Source organism: Lolium perenne, chromosome 7, assembly GCF_019359855.2.
Source record: "Lolium perenne isolate Kyuss_39 chromosome 7, Kyuss_2.0, whole genome shotgun sequence".
Taxonomy (NCBI): domain Eukaryota; kingdom Viridiplantae; phylum Streptophyta; class Magnoliopsida; order Poales; family Poaceae; genus Lolium; species Lolium perenne.
The window spans coordinates 197040075-197055728 of NC_067250.2; positions in this window are offsets into that span (position 1 = coordinate 197040075).

Genomic DNA, 15654 nt, shown 5'->3' on the forward strand with positions numbered 1-15654 from the left:
TGTGTGCAATAGTAGTTTCAATTAGCATCGATAAAGTTGTATTTAATTTTGAAAGTTCTTGAAAAAACTTGCATATGGCCTATCATGTATGAACATTCATGGGATTCAAAATATATGTCCAACAATTGCGCATCAAGGGGTCGTCTATAAATATGTGCACTAGTGTACATTTAGCACAAGTAAACTTGAATATATATATATATTTCGATGAGTTCTCGAAAAAACTTGCTTCCCAATATATGGCATGTAGCAATATATATATATACCATCTGTATATGAACATTCTTTGGGGTTCAAATTAAACTATATATAGATGGCCAGGACATGCACACATTACAAGGGGGTCCTCTAATAATTAATTAATGCATATGCATGCACTAGCTACCTACATACTTTCGATTAATTAATTAGCACCGATAAACTTGAGTTTTGACAAGCGTTCTCTCAAGTAAACATTAATTAATTATTGGGATTCAAGCTAGCTAGCTAGGCCAATGAAACTTGCACACAACCCTAGTTAAACCCTAAACTATCCTAAACCCTAATAAACCCTAACCCCTAAACCCTAATTAACCGTAAACCCTATACCTAGGCCAACAACACTTAATTGCACATCAATCTGGCCAAGGGGGGCCCGCGGTCCTCTAAATGTGCACTAGCTAGTTTCCATTAACCCTAAACCATATATTTGAACATTCTTGGGGATTTCAATCTCTCTCTCTCTCTCTAACGTTGGTGGCCAACAACACAATGCATGCACTTTATGCATAGAGGCGGGTGCCTCTCTAATAATGTGTGTGCACACTCGATCGATCTAGCTAGTTTTGATTTTTTGTAGCACACAAATAAAAAAGTTGTATTTTAATTCACAACAAGTTAAAATTAGACCCTAATAACCCCTAAACCCTAATTTAAACCATATATAAACCCTATATAGCTAGCTATAGGCCAACGACACTTAATTGTGCATCAAGCAGGTCAGGTGGCCTCTAAATGTGCCATTAACTCTAAACCCTAAACCATATATACATAAAACTAATCCTAGCTAATCAAACCCTATTTAAAACATATAACGCCAAGCTAATAACCCGATCTAATAAAACCATGCTCTATATATAGTTAGTAAACCCTAGATTAACCCTAATTAATATATATGGCCTATATCGATCATGTATGAACACCCCTGAGATTCCTTAATTATATCATTAGCATTGATAAATTAATTACTTTGAATTTTGACAAGGTCTCGAATGAAAAAACACTTTAATTAATTTTCCTCGCAATATATATAATTAGTGTGCATGCATGCATATATGGCCTACCATGCATGCATATATATGTTTATATATATAGGTAAACTAACTGGTGCACCATGGTGCCTGGGCACCATGAATCATAAAGGTAACTTGCCCAGCAAACTGGGAAGTGATTTGTCTCTGTTTCTGATAATTGGAAAGTGCATTTTCTCTCCTGTTGATATTTGGAAAGTGATTTTCTCTCCTTTATACACCTATGATGCAATCTGGCACCCACGATGTAATTGTACGGTCATGATGTTTGGTGCCCCAATTGTGCTTCCTATATATATATATATTTGAACATTCTTGGGGATTTCAATCTTTTTTCTCTCTATCTCTATATCGTTGGTGGCTGGCCAACAACACAAATGCATATCATGCACTTGATGCGCAAATTAAGGCCGGTGCCTCTAATTAATAATGTGTGTGCGCACTCGATCGATCTAGGTTTGATTTTTTGTAGCACACAAATAAAAAAGTTGTATTTTAATTCACAAGAAGTTAAAATTAAACCCTAATAACCAATAAACCCTAATTAAACCACATATATACCCTATATAGGTAGCTATAGGCCAACGACACTTAATTGTGCATCAAGCAGGCTAGGGGGCCTCCACTACAAGAAAGTTCTGATAGACAACGTCCCAAAATCGTCCGCTAAGGGCCATTTTTCGTCGCCTATGGGCCTAACCCGACGATATGGGTTCTGTTTTTGAAACTGCGTCAGGCCAACTCCTACGACGTTTTTTTCGGTCCGTCGCGCTTGGGCGCCCTTCCGCCACGGAAAATCAGATCGTTGCAGAAGTGTTTCCGGGAGCCCGTTGACTGCTGACGTCATGCAACCGACACGTGCGTACGCCAGTTAATCGCGCTAACGACGTTAACCGGCTGAAACCCCGTGGTAGATGGTAGGCCCACACGAGGTCTGCCACGTCTTAAGCGGGCCGGCCCATTAAGTTTGCGGGCCGGGCCAGCTGACTTAGTTTGACCGGTCAACTATATAGCTGGGCTGGTCCATTAGTTATGTGGGCCGGGCCTAACCTCTAAGGTTGACTGGTCAAAACTTAAATGGGCCGGCCCACTAAGCATGTGGGGCCGGGCCGAATGCACTCGTTTGACCGGTCAACAGGCAAAAGGGCCAGCCCACAAGACATGTGGGACCCACTTTCCTGTTATCGGGCCGGCCCATTTAACAAGTGGGGTCCACCTTAAAGAAAGTGGGCTGGCCCAAGAAGGTAGTGGGCCGGTCCAATTAGCATGCGGGTCCCACTTTCCTGCTATCAGGCTGGCCCATTTAGTCCGTGGGGTCCACAATAGATCAAATGGGCTGGCCCAACAAGCCAGTGGGCCGGGCCAAAAACACAGGTGGGTCCCACTTTCCTGTTAAAGGGTCGGCTGCTATGTCTCCAACGTATCTATAATTTCTGATGTTCCATGCTAGTTTTATGACAATACCTATATGTTTTGCTCACACTTTATAATGATTTCATGCATTTTCCGGAACTAACCTATTAACAAGATGCCGAAGTGCCAGTTCCTGTTTTCTGCTGTTTTTGGTTCCAGAAAGGCTGTTCGGGCAATATTCTCGGAATTCGACGAAACAAAGGCCAAATATCTTATTTTCCCCGGAAGGTTCCGGAACACCGAAGGAGAGTTAGAGGCGGGCAGCAGGGGACCCACACCATAAGGCGGCGCGGGTGGCCCCCTGGCCGCGCCAGCCTATGGGGAGGGGGGCCCGTGGCCCTCCGACTCCGCCTCTTCGCATATAAAGTCCCTCGCGACCTAAAACCTCGATACGAATTGACGAAACTCCAGAAAGACTCCAGGGCTGCCGCCGCCATCGCGAAACTCCAATTCGGGGGACAGAATCTCTGTTCCGGCACGCCGCCGGGACGGGGAAGTGCCCCCGGAAGCCATCTCCATCGACGCCACCGCCTCCATCATGCTCCGTGAGTAGTTCCCCCATGGACTACGGGTTCTAGCAGTAGCTAGTTGGTACTCTCTCTCTCCCGTATACTTCAATACAATGATCTCATGAGCTGCCTTACATGATTGAGATCCATCTGATGTAATCGGTGTTGTGTTTGTTGGGATCCGATGAATTGTTACATTATGATTAGTCTATCTATAAAGTTTGTGAAGTTATTGTTGCTGCAATCTTGTTGTGTTTAATGCTTGTCACTAGTGCACGAGTGACATGATCTTAGATTTAAGCTCTATACTTATTGCTTAGATTGTATCTACAAGTTGTTTGCACATGTCTATGTCCGGAACCCGAGGCCCCGCAGTGACAAAGAATCGGGATAACTGGAGGGGAAGTCTTAGATATGAGGATCACATGTTTTCACCAAGTGTTAATGCTTTGCTCCGGTGCTCTATTAAAAGGAGTACCTTAATTACCAGTAGATTCCCTTGAGGCCCGGCTGCCACCGGCTGGTAGGACAAAACATGTTATGCAAGTTTCTCATTGCGAGCACGTATGACTATATATGGAAAACATGCCTACATGATTAATAATCTTGATGTTCTATCTTAATGCTATTTCAATCCTATCAATTGCCCAACTGTAATTTGTTCACCCAACACTTGTCACTTGTTATTGAAGAGTTGCCACTAGTGTAGATAGCTGGGAACCTCGGTCCATCTTTCATCATCATATACTCATTCCTATATGCCTCTGTGTTACTACTACTGCTGTTGTGATACTGCTACTATTGCTCTCATATTACTGCTGCTTTCACATCACCCCTGTTACTAGTGCTTTTACAGGTGCAGCTGAATTGACAACTCAGTTGTTAAGGCTTATAAGTATTCTTTACCTCCCCTTGTGTCGAATCAATAAATTTGGGTTTCAGTTCCCTCGAAGACTGTTGCGATCCCCTATACTTGTGGGTTATCAAGACTATTTTCTCAAGGCTGTTGTTTGGGAGGCATAGCTCTACTCAAAAGTTCACCTTGGGAGTACACTCTACCTCTCTCTCTGTTTTTATTTTATTTTATTTTGTTTTGCTTAGTTTACTTTTGTCTAGTTTGTTTTTGCTTAGTTTATTTCTGTCTAGTATTATTTTGCTTAGTTTACTTTTGTCTAGTTTGTTTTTGTCTTGTTTTACTTTTCTCATATACCAAAAAATCCATAAAAATTTGAAAAAACTAAAAATTAAAAACTGTTGTTATGGCAGAACCCACAACCTATTTGGAGCTTATAGAATTATATAATAATTATAGAGAATCAAGAACGGGTAAAGTCATGAGTGCTGTGATAGAAAAATTGAATACAATTGCTAGAATCTTCCTTAAACGCCATGATATAAACTGCTGCTCTAAACAGGATACTAAACATCTGAAATTCCAATGTGGCTTTAGTGAAGAAGTTTTAATTATGAACTACAATTGGAATAACTATATTGATCTTGGGTTCGAAGAAGTAGAAAAAATTGTTTTATTTATGGGAGCTTCTGAGATCGAATCCTTCATGGCTAAAAATTATGAAACTTGTGTTGCTTGGAAGGACCTTAAAGATTATGTCTCTTCTATCCTTAATTTTTGCATAGAAAGTTACAGTGATAATCCTTATATCATTGATTATAAAGAGAGACTCATTAATGCACAAGAATGCACTCACAATTTGCAGGAACCTGTGGAAGAAGAAATTGATGAACTGAAAGCTCATTGGATGAAAAAGAGGAGGAGATTGATGAACCTGAAAGCTCATTGGATTAAAAAGAAGAGGAGAGTGATGAACAAAAGGAGGAAGAATGGATTAGTTACCCATGCCAACCTTCTAATGAGGGTAACTCTTTATCTCTTACACTATTTGATTGTCCTCCATGCTTACCAAAGGATGATGAATGTTACGTTCCTGTTGATTCTCTTGAAATATTACATATGAGTAAAACTTGTGAGAATAATTATGCTACTGTTATCTATGATAATCCATGCTATTTTGATAAATCTTATGATAATGCTTTGTTTGTGCCTGATGTCGAAATGCATGGTACTAAAGAGTTTTGCTTAGCAAATGTTTATGATAAAGCTCTAGATGATGGTCCTATGTTACTTGATAATATTAATTGTGCTACTAATGAAAATGGGATTGGAGAATTCTTGACTTTATCTAGGAGTCCCATATCTCTTGAGATTGATCAATCATCTTGTTATATTATTGATAAAAGTGGGTTTGAAAGTTTTAATCCCACTATTTTTGAGCTTGATAAAAATTATGTGTTTGTAGATCATGAAAAGCATGTTGTATGTGATAGTTATATTCTTGAGTTTGTTCATGAAGCTACTGAAAATTATTATGAGAGAGGAAAATATGGTGGTAGAAATTTGCATGGTACAAAAACACCTCTCTATATGCTGAAACGTTTGAAGTTGCTCTTGTTTTATCTTCCTATGCTTGTCACTTTGTTCTTCATGAATTTATTTGTGTACAAGATTCCTATGCATAGGAAGTGGGTTAGACTTAAATGTGTTTTGAATTTTCTTCTTGATGCTCCATTTTGATTCATTTTCTATCTTCCATGTGAGCATCATTAAAATTGCTGAGCCCATCTTAATGGCTATAAAGAAAGCACTTCTTGGGAGATAACCCATGTTTTTATTTTGCTACTGTTTTATTGTGTCTTGGAAGTTGTTACTACTGTATCAACCTCTCCTTATCTTTAATTTATTGCAATCTTGTGCCAAGTAAAGTCTCTAATAGAAGGTTGATACTAGATTTGGATTTCTGCGCAGAAACAGATTTCTATCTGTCACGAATTTGAGTAGGTCTCTCTGTAGGAAACACAAAAAATTCTGCCAATTTTCATGCGTGTTCCTCAGATATGTACGCAACTTTCATTAGTTTTGAGTTTTCTGATTTGAGCAATGGAAGTACCTGTAAAAAATTCGTCTTTACTGGCTATTCTGTTTTGACAGATTCTGTCTCTGTTTTTTGCATTGTCTCTTGTGGACTTTAAGCAAGGCTTTCTAGACGTGGAGAGCTGTAGCTAATGTTTTATTGAGTTCTTGCAATGTGTCACTATAGGACTAAAGTGCATTAAAGTTTTTTGAGTACTAACCCCTCTAATGAAGTTTATGAGAAGTTTGGTGTGAAGGAAGTTTTCAAGGGTCAAGAGAGGAGGATGATATGTGATCAAGAAGAGTGAAAAGTCTAAGCTTGGGGATGCCCCCGTGGTTCATCCCTGCATATTTCAAGAAGACTCAAGCGTCTAAGCTTGGGGATGCCCAAGGCATCCCCTTCTTCATCAACAACTTATCAGGTCACTTCTATTGAAACTATATTTTTATTCGGTCACATGTTATGTGCTTTACTTGGAGCGTCTGTATGTTTTTATTTTTGTTTGTGTTTGAATAAAATCGGATCCTAGCAATCCTTGTGTGGTAGAGAGACACGCTCCGCTTTTTCATATGAACACTGGTGTTCTTCGTTTTACTTTTAATGTTCATGACAAAAGTTGGAAGCTATTGCACTTATTGTTATTGGTTGGAAACAGAAAATGCCTCATATTGTCTTGGATAATTTGATACTTGGCAATTGTTTTGAGCTCTCAAGTAGATCATGTTTAATTTCATGCACCATGTAGTTTAAACCTATTAGTGGAGAACTACCATAGAGCTTGTTGAAATTGGTTTGCATGATTGGTCTCTCTAAAGTCTAGATATTTTCTGGTAAAAGTGTTAGAGCAACAAGGAAGACAGTGTAGAGTCTTATAATGCTTGCAATATGTTCTTATGTAAGTTTTTCTGTACCGGTTCATACTTGTGTTTGCTTCAAACAACCTTTCTAGCCAAAGCCTTGTACTGAGAGGGAATGCTTCTCGTGCATCCAAAACCTTGAGCCAAAACCTACGCCATGTGCGTCCACCATACCTACCTACTATGTGGTATTTTCTGCCATTCCAAGTAAATACTTCATGTGCTACCTTTAAACAATTCAAAAGTTATTATCTCTTATTTGTGTCAATGTTTTATACCTCATGAGGAAGTATGTGGTGTTTTATCTTTCAATCTTGTTGGGCAGACTCTCACCAATGGACTAGTGGCTTCATCCGCTTATCCAATAATTTTGCAAAAAGAGCTGGCAATGGGGTTCCCAGCCCCAATTAATTAACTTTCATTAATAATTCTCTTCACATGTTTTGCCCTGATTCATCAGTAAGCAACTTAAATTTGCAAATAGACACTCCATGGTATGTGAATGTTGGAAGGCACCCGAGGATTCGGTTAGCCATGGCTTGAGAAAGCAAAAGGTTGGGAGGAGTGTCACCCATAAATAAATAAAAAACTAAAGTACATGTGTAAACAAAAGAGAAGAGAGATGATCTACCTTGCTGGTAGAGATAACGTCCTTCATGGGAGCCGCTCTTTGAAAGTCTGTTTGATGAGGGGGTTAGAGTGCCCACTACCATTCGTTGACAACAACAAACACCTCTCAAAACTTTACTTTTATGCTCTCTAGTACGTGATTTAATCCCTACTTCCCTCTGTGAAGGGCCTTTCTTTTACTTTATGTTGAGTCAGTTTACCTACTTCCTTCCATCTTAGAAGCAAACACTTGTGTCAACTATGCATTGATTCTTGCATACTTGCTTATTTGCACTCATCATATTACTTTGCGTTGACAATTATCCATGAGATATGCATGTTGAAAGTTGAAAGCAACTGCTGAAACTTAAATCTTCCTTTGTGTTGCCTCAATGCCTTTACTTTGAATCTATTGCTTTATGAGTTAACTCTTATGCAAGACTTTTTGATGCTTGTCTTGAAAGTATTATTCATGAAAAGTTTTTCTATATGTTATCTATTTGTTAGCAACTATAGATCGTTGCCTTGAGTCACTGCATTCATTTCATATGCTTTACAATAGTATGATCAAGGTTATGTAAGTAGCATGTCACTATAGAAATTATTCTTTTTATCGTTTACCTACTCGAGGGCGAGTAGGAACTAAGCTTGGGGATGCTTGATACGTCTCCAACGTATCTATAATTTCTGATGTTCCATGCTAGTTTTATGACAATACCTACATGTTTTGCTCACACTTTATAATGATTTCATGCATTTTCCGGAACTAACCTATTAACAAGATGCCGAAGTGCCAGTTCCTGTTTTCTGCTGTTTTTGGTTCCAGAAAGGCTGTTCGGGCAATATTCTTGGAATTCGACGAAACAAAGGACAAATATCTTATTTTCCCCGGAAGGTTCCGGAACACCGAAGGAGAGTCGGAGGCGGGCAGCAGGGGACCCACACCATAAGGCGGTGCGGGTGGCCCCCTGCCCGCGGCAGCCTATGCGGAGGGGGCCCCGTGGCCCCTCCGACTCCGCCTCTTCGCATATAAAGTCCCTCGCGACCTAAAACCTCGATACGAATTGATGAAACTCCAGAAAGACTCCAGGGGCACCGCCGCCATCGCGAAACTCCAATTCGGGGGACAGAATCTCTGTTCCGGCACGCCGCCGGGACGGGGAAGTGCCCCCGGAAGCCATCTCCATCGACGCCACCGCCTCCATCATGCTACGTGAGTAGTTCCCCCATGGACTACGGGTTCTAGCAGTAGCTAGTTGGTACTCTCTCTCCCATGTACTTCAATACAATGATCTCATGAGCTGCCTTATATGATTGAGATCCATCTGATGTAATCGGTGTTGTGTTTGTTGGGATCCGATGAATTGTTACATTATGATTAGTCTATCTATAAAGTTTGTGAAGTTATTGTTGCTGCAATCTTGTTGTGTTTAATGCTTGTCACTAGTGCACGAGTGGCATGATCTTAGATTTAAGCTCTATACTTATTGCTTAGATTGTATCTACAAGTTATTTGCACATGTCTATGTCCGGAACCCGAGGCCCTAGAGTGACAACAACTGGGATAACTGGAGGGGAAGGCTTAGATATGAGGATCACATGTTTTCACCAAGTGTTAATGCTTTGCTCCGGTGCTCTATTAAAAGGAGTACCTTAATTACCAGTAGATTCCCTTGAGGCTCGGCTGCCACCGGCTGGTAGGACAAAAGATGTTATGCAAGTTTCTCATTGCGAGCACGTATGACTATATATGGAAAACATGCCTACATGATTAATAATCTTGATGTTCTGTCTTAATGCTATTTCAATCCTATCAATTGCCCAACTGTAATTTGTTCACCCAACACTTGTCACTTGTTATTGGAGAGTTGCCACTAGTGTAGATAGCTGGGAACCCCGGTCCATCTTTCATCATCATATACTCGTTCCTATATGATATTGGAAGTAGTATCAACTATTTTCTGGTGCCATTGCCTCTGTGTTACCGCTACTGCTGCTGTGTTACTGTTACTATTGCTCTCATATTACTGCTGCTCTCATATTTTCTGTTGTAGGTAAAGACAAACAGAAGGTATCGAAAAAAAGCAAGTATCCTACATATCTCGGGTTAAAACATATCGAGAAATCACATATTTCTTGTACATAGAGGCTGACATCGTGGACCCATCGGCCAGCCGTGGAAAAAAATCCAAGAAAGGAAACAATTATCCTACAGAGAAGCTGACATGTGGGACGCATTTTGCAGCAGCGTCCTCAAGTTTAACAAAGGCGGCAGGGGATCGAAAGAAAAAGCAAAGTTGCCAGAAATCAGCGGTCAAAAATAAATCCAAGAAATGAAATGTTTATTGTTCATAGAGGCTGACATGTGGGACCCACGAGCCAGCAGCGTCCTCAACGTTTCAAAGGCGGCAGGGGATCAGAAAAAAGGCAAGTGACCATATATCAGGTGCCAAAAATAATCGAAGGAAAGAAACTTTTATTGTACATAGAGGATGACATATGGGTCCCATTTTGCAGGAGTGGTCTCACCGTTTCCAAGGCCGCACAAGATCGAAAAAAAAGAATGGAAAGGTTTATCGTTCAGAGAGGCTGAGATGTGGGACCCATGGGCCAGAAGCATCCTCTTAGTTTCAAAGGCGGTAGGGGATAAAAAAAGGCAAATAGCCAGTAATTAGGGTCAAAAATAAATCAAACAAAGGAAACTTTTACTGATCATAGAGGCTGACAGGGACCCATGAGCCAGCAGCGTCGCAACATTTCATAGGCGGCATGAGATCGAAAGAAAAAGGCAAATACCAAGAAATTATGGGTCAATAATAAATCAAACAAAGTAAAGGTTTATTGTTCATAGAGGCTGACATGTGGGACCCCTGAGCCGGCAGCGTCCCCAACGTGTTAAAGGCGGCAGGAGATCGAAAGACAAAGGCCCAAAATCAGTTGGTAAAAAAATCCAAGAAAAGAAACATTTACCGTTCTGAGAGGCTGACATGCGGGACCCATGAGGCAGCAGAATCCTCAACGATTCCAAGGCGGCAAGGGATCAAAAGGGGTCAAAAATAAATCCATCATAGGAAACTTTTATTGTTCATAGAGGATGTGGGACCGACCAGCCAGTAGCGTCCTTATCGTTTCAAAGGGGGCAGGGGATCAAAAGAAAATGGCAAATAGCCAGAAATTAGGGGTAAAAAATAAATCCAATGAAGGACACTTTTATTGTTCATAGAGTATGACATGCGGGACCCATGAGCCAGCAGCTTCCTCAACGTTTCAAAGACGGCATGAGATCGAAAGGAAAAGGAAAGTGACAAAATATCAGGAGCAAAAAATAATCCAAGAAAAGAAAATTTATTGTCCATAGAGAATGACATGCGGGTCCCATTTTGCAGCACCGGTCTAAACGTTTCAAAGTCAGCATTAGATCGAAAGAAAAAGACAAGTGCCAAATATCAGGAGCCAAAAATAATCCAAGAAAAGAAACTTCTATTGTACATAGAGGATGACATGCGAGACCCATTTTGCAGCAGCGGTCTCAACGTTTCCAATGCGGCACAGGACCAAAAGAAAAAGGAAGTAGCCAGAAATAAGGGTGTCAAAAAATCGAAGAAAAGGAATATTTCAATTGGGCTGCTTCTGGCCATCTGGGCCTTCAAACTATCCCGCTGGACCCCTTTTGATTCGTACAATTTCAGCCCATTCCAAAACAGGAAATCCTATGCCTCGCAAAAACAAAAAAAAAACAAGGAGATTCAACATATAAGTTTGTTTATGTAAAAATAAAGATTTAATTTATCCCTTTGCAATAGCTCAGAGCAAAATACACTGTTTATTGTCTGCAAAATAATCAAGATATCACATGTTTCTTATACGGGGAGGCTGACATCGGGGACCCATGAGCCAGCAGCGTCATCAACGTTTTAAAGGTGGTAGAGGATAGAAAGAAAAAATAAACCAAAAATCTGTTGGTACAAAATCCAAGAAAAGAAACATTTTCGTTCTGAGAGGATAACATGCGGGGCCCATGAGGCAGCAGCATCCTCAGCGTTTAATGTTAGAGGCTGACATGTGGGACCTGTGAGCCAGCAGCGTCCTCAACTTTTTAAAGGCGGCAGGAGATCGAAAGAAAAAATAAGCCAAAAATCATTTGGTATTCAAAATCCAAGAAAATAAACATTTACCGTTCTGAGAGGATGATATGCGGGACCCATGAGGCAGCAGCATCCTCCAACGATTCCAAGGCGGCAGGGGATCAAAAGAAAAAAAGGAAATATATCCAGAAATGAATTAGGGGTTCAAAATAAATCCATCAAAGGAAAGTTTTATTGTTCATAGAGGATGACATGTGGGACCGACCTGCCAACAACGTCCTCATCGTTTCAAAGGGGGCAGGAGATCAAAAGAAAAAGGCAAATAGCCAGAAATTAGGGGTAAAAAATAACTCCAAGAAAGAAAACTTTTATTGTTCGTAGAGGATGACATGCGGGACCCATGAGCCAGCAGCTTACTTAACGTTTCAAAGGCGGCATGAGATCGAAAGAAAAAGGCTAGTGACAAAATATCAGGAGCCAAAGATAATAGAAGAAAAGAAACTTTATTTACATAGAGGATGACATGCGGGTCCCATTTTGCAGCAGCGGTCCCAACGTTTCAAATGCGGCTTGAGATCAAAAGAAAAAGAAAGTAGCCAGAAATTAGGGGGTCAAAAAATCCAAGAAAATAAAGTTGATGGACATAGAGGATGACATGCGGGTCCCATGAGCCAGCAGCTTACTTAACGTTTCCAAGGCGGCAGGGGATCAAAAGAAAAAGAAAATAGCCAAAAATCAGAGGGTGAAAAAAAACCAAGAAAATGAACTTTTATAGTACATAGAGGATGACATGCGGGTCCCATGAGCCAGCATGTTCCTCAACGTTTCAAACGTGGCATGAGATCGAAAGAAAAAGGCAAGTGACCAAATATCAGGAGCCAAAAATCAGAGGGTGAAAGAAAATCCAAGAAAATAAACTTTTATAGCGCATAGAGGATGACTTGCGGGTCCCATGAGCCAGCAGGTTCCTCAATGTTTCAAACGTGGCATGAGTACGAAAGAAAAAGGCAAGTGACCAAATATCAGGAGCCAAAAATAATCCAAGAAAAGAAATTTTATTGTACATAGAGGATGACATGCGTGTCCCATTTTGCAGCAGCGGTCTCAACGTTTCCAAGGCGGCAGAGGACCAAAATAAAAATGAAGTAGCCAGAAATCAGGGAGTGAAAAAATCATGGAAAAGAAAGATTTCAATTGGGCTGCATCTGGACATCTGGGCCTTCGAACTATCCTGATGGGTCTTTTGACTCGTACAATTTCAGCCCACTCCAAAACAGGAAAGTTCGTATTTTTCTTAAAAAAACAGGAAAGTCCTATGCTTCGCAAAAACAAAAAACAAGGAGATTCAACATATAAGTTTGTTTATGTAAAAATAAATATTTAATTTATCCGTTTGCAATAGCTCAGAACGCAATACACTGTTTATTGTCTGCAAAATAATCAAGATATCACATGTTTCTTGTACGGGGAGGCTGACATCGGGGACCCATGAGCCAGCAGCGTCGTCAACGTTTTAAAGGCGGCGGGGGATGGAAAGAAAAAATAAACCAAAAATTTGTTGGTAAAAAATCCAAGAAAAGAAACATTTTCGTTCTGAGAGGTTGACATGTGGGACCCGTGATCCAGCAGCGTCGACAACATTTTAAAGGCCGCAGGAGATCGAAAGAAAAAATAAGCCAAAAATCAGTTGGTTTAAAAGTCCATGAAAAGAAATATTTACCGTTCTGAGAGGACGACATGTGGGACCCATGAGGCAACAGCATCCGCAACGATTCCAAGGCGGCAGGGGATCAAAAGAAAAAAAGGAAATATCCAGAAATTAAATAGGGGTTCAAAATAAATCCATCAAATGAAACTTTTATTGTTCATAGAAGATGACATGTGGGACCGACCTGCCAACAACGTCCTCATCGTTTCAAAGGCGGCAGGGGATCAAAAGAAAAAGGAAGTGGCCAGAAATTAGGGGTAAAAAATAACTCCAAGAAAACAAACTTTTATTGTTCGCAGAGGATGACATGCGGGACCCATGAGCCAGCAGCTTCCTCAACGTTTCAAAGGCGGCATGAGATCGAAAGAAAAACGCAAGTGAAAAAATATCAGGTGCCAAAGATAATCCAAGAAAAAAGCTTTATTGTACATAGAGGATGACATGCGGGTCCCAATTAGCAGCAGCGGTCTCAACGTTTCAAATGCGGCTTGAGATTGAAAGAAAAAGAAAGTTGATTGTACATAGAGGATGACATGCGGGTCCCATGAGTCAGCAGCTTACTCAACGTTTCCAAGGCGGCAGGGGATCAAAAGAAAAAGGAAATAGCCAAAAATAAGAGGGTGAAAAAAATCCAAGAAAATAAACTTTTATAGCACATAGAGGATGACATGAGGGTCCCATGAGCCAGCAGGGTCCTCAACGTTTCAAACGTGGCATGAGATCGAAAGAAAAAGGCAAGTGACCAAATATCAGGAGCCAAAAATAATTCAAGAAAAGAAACTTGATTGTACATAGAGGATGACATGCGGGTCCCATTTAGTAGCATTGGTATCACCGTTTGAGAAGCGGCAGGGGATCGAAAGAAAAAGGCAAGTGACCAAATATGAGGTGCCAAAAAAAATCCAAGAAAATAAAGTTTTATAGTACATAGAGGATGACATGCGAGTCCCATGAGCCTGCAGGTTCCTCAACGTTTCAAACGTGGCATGAGATCGAAAGAAAAAGGCAAGTGACCAAATATCAGGAGCCAAAACTAATTCAAGAAAAGAAACTTGATTGTACATAAAGGATGACATGCGGGTCCCATTTAGCAGCAGCAGTATCACCGTTTGAGAGGCTGCACGGGATCAAAAGAAAAAGGCAAGTGACCAAATATCAGGAGCCAAAAATAATTCAAGAAAAGAAAGTTTTATAGTACATAGAGGATGACATGCGGGTCCCATTTAGCAGCAGCGGTCTCACCGTTTGAGAGGCGGCAAGGGATCGAAAGAAAAAGGTAAGTGACCAAATATGAGGTGCCAAAAAAATCCAAGAAAAGAAAGTTTTATAGTACATAGAGGATGACATGCGGGTCCCATTTAGCAGCAGCGGTATCACCGTTAGAGGCGGCAGGGGATCGAAAGAAAAAGGTAAGTGACCAAGTTTGAGGTGCCAAAAAAAACTCCAAGAGAAGAAAGTTGATTGCTCATAGAGGATGACATGCGGGTCCCAATTAGCAGCAGCGGTCTCAACGTTTCCAAGGCGGCAAGGGATCAAAAGAAAAAGGAAGTAGCCAGAAATCAGGGGGTCAAAAAAATCCAAGAATAGAAAGAATTTTGGTTCATAGAGGATGACATGCGGGACCCATGATCCTGCATCGTAAACGGCTAGATCGGAGAGCGTTGAACGAGATGGCGTGATCGAGAAAAAAACAATGCCAGAGAGGCTACCATCTGGGCCCTACATCCCTCGGCGGTGCGGATTTGCGTTGACTCGGTCGGCAAACCCAAGAATTTGAGATGCACCACGTACCGGGACACCATACGCGACGTTTTGGCCGTTTTCGTCGGGCTAGGTGGCCTCAAAAACGAGAAAAAAACGTTTTGACATGCACAACGGAGAGACCAAAAATCGTCAGCCATGGTGCACCAGCAACCACGGCGCGACTTCAACTTCGTCGTCCATGGCAACCTTTCTTGTAGTGATTATCCCGAGATCATGTCTAGGGACGTGATCTTGAAGTAGGTTTTTGCGGGATTGCCACAAGAGCAGTTAACTGGTACATGATCCGTCAGATGAACCAGCCCCAACTACCATTATCCTTGTACAATATACGATTGTTTTATGAAAGTTATTTATTGACTCAAAGAAATCATATGATAATTGTAAAGATGGAGATTTTCCCAGATTCTTCGATTCAAGCAAAATCTCGGGGGCTACTTACATAGGCATCCCCAATGGGCATGCCGAAGATGGAACCCGGAGTTTACTGAAG